Source organism: Vitis riparia, chromosome 2 (assembly GCF_004353265.1).
Source record: "Vitis riparia cultivar Riparia Gloire de Montpellier isolate 1030 chromosome 2, EGFV_Vit.rip_1.0, whole genome shotgun sequence".
Classification (NCBI taxonomy): domain Eukaryota; kingdom Viridiplantae; phylum Streptophyta; class Magnoliopsida; order Vitales; family Vitaceae; genus Vitis; species Vitis riparia.
This window is the reverse complement of record NC_048432.1, coordinates 10198490-10212865: the sequence shown is the minus strand read 5'-3', so window position 1 is coordinate 10212865 and position 14376 is coordinate 10198490.

Sequence of the window (14376 nt, the reverse complement as noted above, 5' to 3'; positions counted from 1 at the left end):
TGTGGGAGTTTGTTTGCCATTTGTGAGGGTGTTGGTCTCGTAATCATATGGGACACAACGAGAACATTATATAATGTTATATAAGTATACACTCTTTTTAACTATATAGATAGATGCATTTTAAAGTCATGATGACTCATTTTGATTCAAAGCGGATAATATCTATACTGTAAATTTATAAAATAAAATATCATTTATGATACTACATCTATATCCTAAAAGGTATAATTCATTATGTACGAATCCTTTTGTTTTGACTCATATTGTTAAAATTAAATATGTTATTAATTTAATAATCATAATTTTAAATGTTAATAGTAAATATATAAGAAAATTATACTTTAATAACAATCATTAATTTTTTGTGTTATAAAATATTCTATTTATACCACAAAATACTTAATATGTTATTTCTTTATTTTTCCTTACATTTTGAGTCTAATGATTAAAAAAAAATCATTAGTACAATCATTTTATATCCTCCTTGGTTGCATATAACGTAATTATATAAAATTTTAAAATGCTAATATAGTTATTTTATATTTCTAAATTATCTTTCTTTACATGTAAATATTTCTCATCTATATATATATATATATATATATATATATATATATATATGGTACAGTCATTTTTTATTATAAAGGATTTTATTATTGAAAAATATTTTTTATTTTTATTTTTTTATTTTTTTGGATGTTTCATAATGCATTACCATCAAAGTTACATGATCTTAATAGGTAAAATATAATAATATAAAAAAAATAGTTATTTTGAAGAAAAAAAATATTTGAACACAAAAATTATATTAAAATAATTTTTCTAAATTATTTTATTTTGTGATAATAAAATAAAACTTATGAATACCAAAACCCTTTTTCACATTTTCAAAAGTCTTTACAAGTTTTGCAGGATTGTAACTTGCAAATACACTAAGATGGTTGAACATGACTTAATAGTAACTCATAAGGGCCTTCCACTATGGAGTTATTTGAACCTCAATTTTTTTGTTGAGTTGCACTTAGACGGAGAATGATGAGACTTTCTCTAAGTTTTACAATAAACTTGGTGACATGTTAATTCATGTTTTAACCTAGAAGAAATAATCCCTAAGTCTAAGAAAGATTTAGACATAAAGTAAGAGTAAAAATATGGATTTCATTAGAGCATATGAATTTGTAAGTTCCGTCTCAACCTATGAGATGATTGTACCATCTTCTAAGATATCTTAAGAGATCTAAAGGGGCATATGGCCACAAATCTTTGCTATAATTAAAATATTAAAGTTTTAATACATAATAACTCTGACCAAGAAAAACTAGAGATAGGGTTACCTCGACTTTGTAGTATTCTAGGTTGTTGTCCTCTATGGTCAATTTGTATTCAATAGGTTTTAGATTAGAAAAATTAATTACTTAATAAAGATAATAAAACCTAATTTTAAATAAATAAAAATAAAATACATATAAAAATTTCCTAAGATAAACTTATTTAAATTGTAAAATAATTATTGATTTTTAATTCAGTTAATCAAGATTAACAGTTCCATAATCCAACTTCAAGTATTAACCTTTAGGCAAAACAAGAGTATATAATTTAATTAGTCTTAGGATAATTAGAATAGATGGTCTAACAAAACTTGAGTTTCATATCTCAAAGTTGATATGCATCATAAGTGTTGATTTACGTACAACGGTTTATGGTGAAAAATTAAAGAAAACGAAAAGAAAAAAAAAACACACATAGATTTAACGTGGTTCGATAGATTACCTACGTCCACAAGAATAAGGAAGAAGACTTTCATTATATATCAAATTAAGGTTACATAAAAATATATTTATACTAAACCCTCAGGTAATGAAATTCCAAAAACACCCCTAAACCGTACCACGGGGAGCAACACCCCCCAACCTATCGTTCGCCCACAACAATAAAGATACAAACTTGAATGGAAAATGTCGTCGCTCCACTTTGCTCTGACATTTGCTCTTTTTTTTCATATGTCTTTCACTTAATATGAGCCACATACTACAACAATCTCCACCTTGACGAATATTCACTCCCCCCCTTAGGAAACAAGAAACATAGCTCGTAACTCCACCTAGGACAATAGGTTGGGGCATCTCATATCTAGCATTTAGAGACATTAATCAAGTTCAAGCAATGCTTGAACTTTTTTGTGGTAACAGGCTTTGTCAATGTGTCTGTTACATTCTCAGAGGTGTGAACCTTCTCAAGTAACAATTCACCAGAAGAAACCAATTCCTTGATCTTGTGAAACCTCACATCTATGTGTTTGGTCCTTGTATGATACACCTGGTTCTTTGCTAAATAAATGGCACTTTGACTGTCACAATATAATTGAACTCCACCTTACTGAATACCCAACTCCTTGACCAAACTTGTAAGCCATAATAATTCCTTTGCAGCTTAGCTATTGCCATATATTCCGACTCAGTAGTAGATAGTGCAACTAAAGACTGTATCATAGACTTCCAACAAATAGGTTCCCCACCAAGGGTGAATACATAACCTATGGTAGACCTCCTGTCATCCAAGTCTCCTACATAGTCTACATCAACAAATCCCCTAACTGAAGGATCCCTCTGTTGTTTGTTGAACATGATGTCATAGTCTATAGTACCCCTTAAGTATCTAAAAATCCACTTGATTGCATTCCAATGCATTCTTCACGGATTTGATAGAAACTTGCTCACCACACTAACAGCATGTGCCAAATCTGGTCTTGTACAAACCATAGCATACATCAAGCATCCCACTGCACTTGCATATGGAACCTTTGACATGTCCTTCACTTCATCATCTGTCTTTGGGCATTGATTAGTAGACAATCTAAAATGATTTGCCAAAGGTGTACTTACTGGTTTTGCATTATCCATGTTGAACTTTTCCAACACTTTCTTGACATAGCTATGTTGAGATAACCATAATCTCCTTGAAGTTCTATTCCTATGAATCTCCATCCCAAGGATTTTCTTGGTTGCACCTAAATCCTTCATGTCAAATTCCTTGCTCAACAAAGACTTCAACTTATTGACCTCCACATAGAGTAACGGAAAAATATATGAATCATCATCTAGGCTCTTTACATGAACATAACAATCATACTCACATCTCTTGTAGTCAATCTTGATCATGTATGAGTCAAATCGCTTGTACCACTGCCTTGGGGACTGCTCAACCCATAAAGTGATTTCCTCCATTTATAGACCAAGTGTTCTTGTCCAGGTTGAAAAAATCCTTCTGGTTGTACCATATAGACCAACTCCTCCAAATCACCATGAAGAAAAGCTGTCTTTACATCCATTTGCTCCAACTACGTGTCAAAATGTGCTACCAAACACAACACTGTCCTGATGGAAGTGTGTTTAACCACGGGGGAGAAGATCTCATCATAGTCAACCCCTTTCCTCTGTGAGTAACCTTTTTTTACTAAACGAGCTTTGAACTTTTCACTTTTTTTTTTTTCCTGAAACTGCTTCTTTCTTCTTGTACACCTATTTACATCCTATTGTTTTTTTCCCCTCTGGAAGCTCCACTAAATCCCATTTTTGGTTGTTATGCAAAGATTGAATCTCTTCCATCATAGCACCCATCCATCTACCTTTCTCTTGGTTGTGTATTGCCTCTTGAAAGGTAGTAAGATCCCCGTTACTAGTAATCAATGCATAAGAAACCAAATCTTCAAAACCATACCTGGTAGGTGGCCTAATAGTGCGTCTGTGACTGTCTATGGCTATACTATGATGCTATTGATCTTCTGAACTAGACTTCTCTGCATTCCAAGCACGATCCTTTATATCTTAGGTCTCTAATTCCACCTGTATCAACTGCTCATTATTGTTGCAATTTTCTGGTTCCTGTTTCTCTCATTTTTTAGTACATTGTTGCATGACTTTCTCATCAAAAACCACATCTCTACTAATCACCACCTTGTTTGCCTTTGGATCCCAGAGCTTGAAGCCTTTCACCCCTTTCTGATACCCCATAAAAATAAATTGTCTAAACTTCGCATCAAGCTTTGATCTCTCCTTATTAAGAATGTGCATATAGGTTGGGCACCCAAATACTCTCAAACTAGAGTAATATACCAGACTGCCTGTCCATACTTCCTCTGCTACTTTCTCATCTAATGCTGCTCTAGGTGACCTGTTGATCAAGTAACATGCCATGTTCACTACTTCTGCCCAAAATTCCTTTTCAAGGCCCGTATTCAATCTGAGACATCAAGCTCTTTCGGCTATTGTTCTGTTCATCATTTCTATTATACCATTTTGCTATGGTGTCTTGCATGTTGTGAAGTGTCTTTTAATCCCATGTTGCTCATACAATTCCGTGAACTTTGAATCTGTATACTCAGTACCATTATCTGACCTAAGACATTTAATCTTTCTTCCTGTTTGGTTTTCTACTTCAACTTTCCACAACTACAAATTAAATCAAATCAAATTATTTATTGTTCATAAGTTGAAACATTTTTTGTAAATTAAAATCACTAACTTAAAATTTTTTTTTAATGCAAATAAATTCTTTTAAAATTTCTTAAAATTGCATGGTAACATTTGAATTAATAAAAGCCATTTTTTCCAATTAATCTTATAAATTAACTTGTGCAATTCCTTTATCATTGTTGTTTATTATTACGATTTATTTTCAGTATTCATGATTAATTAATTAATTATCATAATTTTCTTTAATCACTTAGTAGAAACATTTTTTTTCTTTTAGGGCTTCTCAATGAGTACTCTGACCCGAATTTGGACTTGATTTTCATGCACATGTCTTTTCCCTCCAATAAAGGTAACATTAGAGTTCCAAATTAATAACATAAGATATCATAAACAATTAGAAAGTAATAATAATACTTAAAAGAAAATGGGAGAATTGTGTTTTGGGCCCAGCTGGGCCCAAAAATTAACAAATGGTCCATATATGTTATAGAATTAATAGAAAGGCTATGAGATATTGAGTGACCTATATATCCTTATAATTTCCAAGTCAGATTGCTGTAAATTAAAAGGGAGAATTATGTTAAATGTGAAATGCCATGTCACCTTCGCTTCTTCAGCATTCTCGATGAAACCTCTGAACTGAGCGGAGCTTATCAATGGCGTCCCAAATGGCGATCCTCTCCAGAGCCCGTAAAACCCTCCTCAAAACCCTAAACCACCACAACAATCCCTTTAAAGCTTCCATTTCCACCTTCACATTCCTCTCCCAGGAAGCCCAACTCGCCGAGCCCAGGCTTCCCCCGCCATCTCCCACTCCACTTCCTCCCAACCTCGCCTCAGGGAGCCCGTTCTACAATTATTTTTTATGGATGGATCTTTACTTTATTTATATCAGGATGTTGCAGACAGGAAAGGAATCTATGCCTGATGATGAGTCATATGAATTGGTTGTTGGTATGCTGTTTTTGATAGACCAGATTGATGCTGCCTTGAGATATGTTGATTTGACTTTGAAATCTGGTTATATGTTGTCAATGAGGGTTTTTGCTAAGTGTGTGAGAAGTTGTGTTAACAAAGGCAGGTTGGATGCTTTGGTGTCTATTATAGAGAGGTGCAAGGTACATGACTAATTAGAATTTTTTTCTAGATCATTTGTGTTAGGAGGAACACTTTCTGGTTATGTTTCTGTTTCTAACATCGCTTCTCTGGAGTGTGTACCAGACAATGGATCATAATAAAGCTCTTTCTCCCTCCTGGAACATGTTCATCTTCATTGCAGATATTGCGATGCAAGAGGATAATAGCAAGTTAGCTTTTTATGCCCTGGAATTCATGGCCAGATGGATTGCTCGAGGTGAGAATGCAAGGGGTCCTGTTCTACTCTCTGTGGATGAGGGGCTTGTTGTATCAACACTTGGAACTGCTGGTAGGACTTACAGTTGTACTCTTCTAGAAGGCACCTCAACCAGAATCTTATCTTGCAAAAATATATGTCGATGCAGCATTGGGGAATTTGCAGAGAGCATTCAGCACTCTGCATGAGTTTGAAACCGCTTATAGGAACTCCCCCAAAGAAGCAGAAGAGGATATATTCTCACCTTTTACATCTTTACATCATTTGGTAATGGCAAGCTCCAAGAATGGTTTTGAAACTTTGCACACGGTTTGTCTTCTTATCTGTAAAAGTTTATGTTCTCACAATTCATTTACTATAGTTGGTTGATTTTCCATAAAGTGATACTGAAATCTGATTAGGGTGTAGTTTATTTTGCCTTTTATTGTTTTTAGCCGTTTAGGTTCAATTTAGATCGCGAAAAGTAGGAGGGAAACTCAATTGGGAGAAAAAATGGAAAAGGAAGAAAAAAAGCTTAAACTTCTCTAGCATACTTTTCCAATATTATTCTTATTTTCTATAGAGAATAAAGAATTTAAGAATGTATAAGTTTTTAAATAATTTTCATTATATTTCAATTTTCATCAATTTTCTATGGAAAACCATACTATTTTTTTTTTCTTTCCCATAACACTTTCCATGATCCAAACAAAGTCTTAATGAATCTGAAACTGGAACATAAAAAATATACACTTACCTTTATTTGTCAAAAAACAAACAGGCACACATATACATGAAACCCCTTCTCGTCCTTTATCATTTTTTTTTTTGATAGGCAAAGAGGTAAATATTACTAGTGCTTATGTTTTGTTGAGTAATAGATTTGAAATTATGCAAATCATGCATTATTGGATTTTATTTCTTTCCGTGCTTTAATTTTCTGTCTAGTCCACCATATTATTGACTTAGTGAGGAGCTCTCAATGGTAAAGATTCATGGAAGAGCATCAATCAGGGGTGGGATGAGTTCATGAGGTTCATTTCCTTCTCTTTGGGTGATTGGCAAAGAGTTAGGTTTTGTCATGATATATGGTGTGGGGAGTTGCTGCTGCATGTCAAATTTCCTGAGTTGTTTTCCATTGCTGTGGACAGAGAGGTTTTGGTTGAGTTATCAGGGCTTTTTGAGAGGTGGGGCTTTTTGAAATTTGATGTTTGTGAGTGATGTCCAGGGCGTTAGGTTTGGCAAGGGATACTTTGGAAGCTATTAACATCTTTATTTCATACAGGAAGATGAGATATTTTGAGATGTAAGGTTGTAATAAGACGGAATTTTCAATGAAATCTTACCATGTGCTAATGACTAGAGAGGAAGGTGTTTTCCCCCTTTTCAGTCAGCCATGACATTGGGATGTGGTTAACCTGGCCATATGCACTCTTTAAGTTGTAGGTAGGTCGAATTCCTGCAACTGTACAAGGCATTTACACCAACTATACAAGGCATGTACACCAACTGTACAAGGGTGAACAAGGGTGTGTATCTGAAGGTATTTCAAGTGATTTTGAAGAACTTAGTCATCAACATTTTCAACTCGTCGTGCACATTCGTCACACATATCGGTTGACAACACACTCCTTCCACGTATTGTTAGTTCATTGTTTTAGCTCCCCTACATTACTTAGGCGTAGGAACCGAAATGAGGGTTAAGTTTTTTCTCCTTTTCCCTCATCCACGAGAATGGAAACATTGTTGCCCCACCCATATGCATTTGTTCGGTCGTCCCTTCGGTGGATTGCATAACTGTACAAGCCATTTACACTAACTGTACAAGCCAAATGTGCTAACTGTACAAGTGTGTACAACCCTACCTATATTGAAGGATTTCAACTTTTTTGAAAACAATCGTTGCTCATTTCCTTCTTTTTTTTACTAGGGGGACATCCCTCACAGTCATTCCTCATTTCCCTTCGTACACATTCAAATGCCTTGTGGTAGCACACTTATGTTGCATAGGAACCTAAATTGGGTTTCATTTTCCCATTTTCAATCAGTCATTTCTTTGGAATGTGGTTAACCTCCCCATATGCACTCCTTCAGTTTTATTTAAGTGGAATTGCTCCAACTGTACAAGGCCTTTACACCAAGTGTACAATCTCAATGTACTAAATGTACAAGGGTGTACAAGGGTGTGTATTTGAATGTATTTCAAGTGATTTTGAAGAACTTAGTCATCAATATTTTCCACTCGTCGTGCACATTCCTCACACATATCGGTTGACAACACACTCCTTCCACGTATATTATTTTATTTGTACAATGTTAGTTCATTGTTTTAGCTCCCCCACATTACTTAAGCGTAGGAACCGAAATGAGGGTTAAGTTTTTCCTCATTTTCCCTCATCCACGAGAATGGAAACATTGTTGCCCCACCCATATGCACTTGTTCGGTCGTCCCTTCGGTGGATTGCATAACTGTACAAGCCATTTACACTAACTGTACAAGCCAAATGTGCTAACTGTACAAGTGTGTACAACCCTACCTATATTGAAGGATTTCAACTTTTTTTGAAAACACTCGTTGCTCATTTTCTTCTTTTTTTTACTAGGGGGACATCCCTCACAGTCATTCCTCATTTCCCTTCGTACACATTCAAATGCCTTGTGGTAGCACACTTATGTTGCATAGAAACCTAAATTGGGTTTCATTTTCCCATTTTCATTCAGCCATTTCTTTGGAATGTGGTTAACCCCCCCATATGCACTCCTTTAGTTTTATTTAAGTGGAATTGCTCCGACTGTACAAGGCCTTTACACCAAGTGTACAATCGCAATGTACTAAATGTACAAGGGTGTACAAGGGTGTGTATCTGAATGTATTTCAAGTGATTTTGAAGAACTTAGTCATCAACATTTTCCACTCGTCGTGCACATTCCTCACACATATCGGTTGACAACACACTCCTTCCACGTATATTATTTTATTTGTACAATGTTAGTTCATTGTTTTAGCTCCCCCACATTACTTAGGCGTAGGAACCGAAATGAGGGTTAAGTTTTTCCTCCTTGTTCCCTCATCCACGAGAATGAAAACATTGTTGCCCCACCCATATGCACTTGTTCGGTCGTCTCTTCGGTGGATTGCATAACTGTACAAGCCATTTACACTAAATGTACAAGCCAAATGTGCTAACTGTACAAGTGTGTACAACCCTACCTACATTGAAGGATTTCAACTTTTTTTGAAAAAAATTCGTCGATTATGGTGTTTACTTATTGTTGGTAAGTGTTATGACAAACAATTTCTGTCTCCCTCTATTCGCCTTGTTATCTTGGGTAACAACACATAATTTCAATAGGCCAGTTTGTTGTCTTTATGAAAAACTCTCATTTGGTGTTGATGTGAGGACAAATATCTTTGACGTATCTAATTCAACAGCTTCATGCAAAATCAGATAGTTAATTCACATTCTATGGCTTTAGAGGTTTATTTTCTCTTAATTTTCATCCTTCCAATATGCTTAAATTATGAGTATGTTGACTTTTTCTGTTTGTAAGACGGATTTATGACTCTACATCAATGGAAAATTATGTGCACAGTATGGAGTGACGGATAATAGGAGAACTTAAACGAGTACATGAGGGTGTCGAATTGCACCCTTTCCTTTTCGTATTTAGATGAAGCAAATAAATGATCTTTTATCCTTGAACTAATTGTTTTTCCCTTTATGTGTGCAGGTGGGTTGATTGTTGAAGTGGGAGCTTTGTCACGATTAATAGAAATACTTCAAAATAAGAGGCTTAATATCAGATGAAAGATGAGAAGAGAAAAACAGAGAAGTCTAGATGATCAAGATAGTTTATTTTATTGGAAGCCAATCTATGTTAAGAGTTGGATAATAAGATACCAACCTTCTTTTAAGTTTTTACATTGTAACTATTTTCATCAAATAGTATCATATACGTTTCGGGACATGTAATTATGGATTTCATTCCAATTAAAATTCCAATGTATTGAACTTAAATTTTGGTTATTTCGCAGTTTATCAGCACATGTTTCTTGTTTTTAAATTTTGTTTTTCCTCCGTTTATATTGGTTGTTGGCCAAATAATGGCTCATTCTCATTTCATGTCGTTCTCCAAGTTTGCTGAATAATTTCTTTACTTGCTAATTTTATTAAGTCATTAAATACAATAATCATGTTTGTTAAGATATTTTTATAGCCCATATTTTTAATATTAAATTCATTTCATTAATTATTTACTATTTATATCTCTATATCATTTTATATGTACACCTTCATATTTATTACATAATTTTTATAGTCAATATTGTGTAGTACTATATGTTTGCAAAACTTTAATTATGAATATGTCAAAAAGCAGTTACTAAGAATAATGGGAGAATTGTTTTTTGGCCCAGCGGGGCCCAAAAATTAACAAATGGTCCATCTAACCGACCCATTGAAGCTGAAAACCCATAGGAAGTGTCAAACTTAAAAAGAAAGATTACCAGTCGACCGGTCTATGCTAACCGGTCGACCGGTCTATGCTAACCGGTCGACCGGTTGGAGCCTTTATGTGAAAAACTTTAACTGGATTGCGACCGGTCTATGGTAACCGGTCGACCGGATCCATCCCATGTCGACCAAGTATGCCAACTGACTAATAAAAGAGTTCCAAAATATGCAAATTTGTTAATTTTTTAAATAGTTATTAATTCAAAAATTTTATCAGTTCTAAAACCATTTTTGGACCTCACATTTCATGAGAGAATGAAATATTTTTCCTTATATTGGATGTTCTAAGAAAATCAACTTGTTAAACAATGCAATGAAATGACTAATATTGGTAATGTGGGATTACAATTTTTGGTTATGAGTCATCATCCTAGTTCTAACCAAGTGATCAATTCATTCCATTTTCTTAGGCTATGTTTTGGTCTAAAAAATATGAGTAAAAAAGTTGAGGAAAGAAAATAAAAAGAGATGAAAAGTAGAAGATAATAAAAAAGTTAAGAAAAATAAAAGATGGATTTAAATTCACTAAATTATTTTTATTTATTACTTCAAACATATCTAATACGTCATTACAATGGACCCTTGAAAAACATGCCATTATGAAACAATATATTATTTCATTTATATTTATGACTAAGGTTAAATGCATGAGATGAATAAGAAAAATAGCCATAAAAGAACCATCAAAAGGTAATTAGAGAAAAGTGTTTGTTGGGAATGAGCTTGTCAAAATTAGAATGAACGTAATGCCATTAAAAAAATAGAGAAAAGAAAAGAAACCACAGATGAAAATGAAAACAAACTTTCTCCATTGGTAAATAGGAAAAATCAGACAAGAGGACAAGAGGACCAGATGATGCACCTTAGCAAGATGTGTACAATGAAACACCCTAAAGGCAAAAGAGAATGCAGAGACAAATACAAGGCCTCATGAACAAATCTATTATCACAAAGAAGTTTAAAACAGTTAAGTTTCCCTCCTCTAAGGGATCCGTATACACAACAAATAGTGACCTAAATTAAGCATATGTCCTTCAGTTTAAAAACTAGCAGCTCAGTCCTTTCAAATTCTTTTCCATTCTAATTTCATTCCCTCCATAAACTTTGTCAAACAAAAACTAAAAATTCTACAAAACTGGCTTAAGATAAATGTGTATGAAATGCATTAAAAAAGTTAGGCAAGGTAGCGTGATTTAATGCCCAAGAGAAAAAAGACGGCACACTAGGAAAACTAAAAAGATGAAATTATATAATATCAATCATCCTGCCTGAAAATTTCAATAGTCCATAATGCATGTTTATCAAACATGTACCTAGGGTTGAAGTGTTGGAAACTCCTGTTAGAAGCCTTATGAGAAATTTGAGAATAAGTCACTTGAAACCAAAAAAAATAAAGGAAAACAGTGGCCATTGTTTAAGATTATTCGAGAAAAAAGTGAGTTAAAAAAATAATGCATTTTTCAAGGGAGCACGTGGAGGGAAGATTGTCATTTCTTCCATTCTTTGTACAAGCTATTGTATATATGTCCTTAAAAGAAAATATTAGATAAATTTTGAAAAATCCGCATACATGAAGAGTAATTGAAACCTTAACCTTTCCTTCAGGTGATATAAGTGAATAGGAGTACTAATTTGCTTGAGTTGTTCTTGTACCTTCATCCCACACATGTTACTTGTTTTTGAGATATATTATGAAAATAAGACTCTTCATCTTATATTTCAAAGTTTGCTTGATAGACAAATAGAGATTAAGCAGCACCAAGCAACCAAAAAAAAAAAAACAAGTTTGATCTAGAACTTTCAAACCTTACAACAAGTAAAACAAAATCCATACTACCAAACACAATGCAACAACACTGCATTATCATTTACCAAAATTTTCATTTCTTCTCTAAATTAGCCTCCCAACCCCATACACTTTTAACAATTAGACCACTTATATTGGCCAGTAAACTTCCCAACTAACAACTTCTCAGTGTCTGAAAATAGTTAAAAAAAAATGGGTATTCTAGGAAGAGCAAAGACAGAACCTAATACGAATAAATTCAAAGAGATCTTTCCAACTCAGTAATTGGCCCCAATTTTCATGTATTGCACCAAACGCCCTAACTTGTTTGCATGAATAAGGTTTGAAATTAATTGATTGTAAAGTAAGGAATTGAAAATATATCAGAATCATGGACACAGGATAGAACAAAAATTAAGCAGCTGATACAAAAGAAAATATTTTGATGAACACACCGTCATTTCCCTCCAAATATAGTAAATATGAATAAAATATAAAAGGACAACTAATAGCTTCTGAAGTTCAGACAAAATAGAATTTCATTGAAATATATATCTTTTCTCATTTCTGTAAACTTCGAAGTTGTAGCAAACTGGATTACTAAGAATTCTAACTGAAGAATAAATACAAGAGACAAAGTAAGATATGGCCAGCAATTCAATTTCGAATCTAACACAAGAATGTTAAAAGGTTATAGTTTTAGTAAATTAAGAAAAGTAAAACAGGGTTAAAGTTCAATACCTCCTAATATGGATGAGATGACTTGCCCATCTTGTAAATATTACTAAACAACATATAATAAACTAAATAGCATAATATATATATATATATTGAATCCAAATTAAAACAAAATCAAAAACATTTGCATGCAATATGACACTACTCTGAATATACGTATGTTAATACAAAATATATATGTCCCAGTTTTGCAACATAAACAAAATAACGACGTGGTCTCAATGCAGTCAAGGTGCATGGGGTGGCGGTGGGAACACGGCGCGGATGTACGCCATCATCCCCTCATGCTGACGCTCTTGGCAATCAAGCCTCTATAGGATATGCTCATGCGTAGCCTACTGCTGATCCATGCGCTCCTCAATACGAGTCCCAAGTGAGCTAATCTGCGCAGCCAATTCCATCCAATGTGCATGCTCAGGGGCATCAGGAGCTTGGCCAAGTGATGTATGGGTGTAATGAGGCTCAGTAAATGATGGCTGACTAGATGGTCCAGCTGTGTAACCCGTCTCAGTCGTCATCGGCTCTGAAATAGGTGGGTCAAAGTCCCCACCCTCAGACTGGCGTAGAGGGATATCAAACGCAGGCTCTCTATGGTCAAACTCGGTCTGAGGGTGTACCCCACCCTCCATCTCCCGAATTTCCTCCTCTTCGTCTACTGCAGGATGCACATCCCCCTCTGCCTGTGGCTATGGTATTGGTCGGTCCGCCCTCCTAATCCATAACCCATCTGGGGCCTTCTCCAACTTCATCCGCGCCATCGACTGCTCATCATAGGTGTCATAACTGCTGGGCGCCTCGACCTCATGCTCCTTGCTCAAATCCACCCCCGCATCCTTGAACACTCGTGTCATGAAGCGGCCGTATGGGAGAATGCGTTTGGGCGTCTCGCAGCATGCCATCATGTGCATCATCATGACATACCCGACATCAATACGTTTCCCCGTCATAATCGAATCAATCAGGAATGCCTCCAGGTAGGAAACCTCATCTCGATGACCGCCACGTGGTAGGAGGATGTACGCTATCATGTGGTGAAGGACTCGGCAGGTCACTGTGAGGCTATGTGCTGATGGTTTGCCCAACCCCGGGGCATCTGCCAGGCCGCACATCCTCTGAATCGCCTCTCTCGGATCGAAACCCGGCATCGTCGGCCAAGCCTTGGCATCATATACTCGGAGTCCACCACGAGGAATGTCCAAAATGTGGCAGATGCTCTCCGGGTCCAGATGGATCTGAACCCCTCTAACGGTCGAAGTGATCGGGCCTCCATGTCCATACGTTACTCGTGAATAGAATGCCCTGACTAATGTCGGAAAAATGGGCTCTGAAATAGTGACTAAGGGCAGCCACCCCATGCGTGCAAAGAGGCTCTCAAACCCAAAATGCTGTAGATGGGCGAAATTAATATTTCTCCCTGCAACCACCTTCCTCTGGACGAAATGGTGCTTGTACCTATGGTATTCGTCGAGCGTAGTGAAAAGGTTGGTGTCGAACCTCGCCTTTCGGCGAGCCTCCGCCTGACCATCCTGAGAA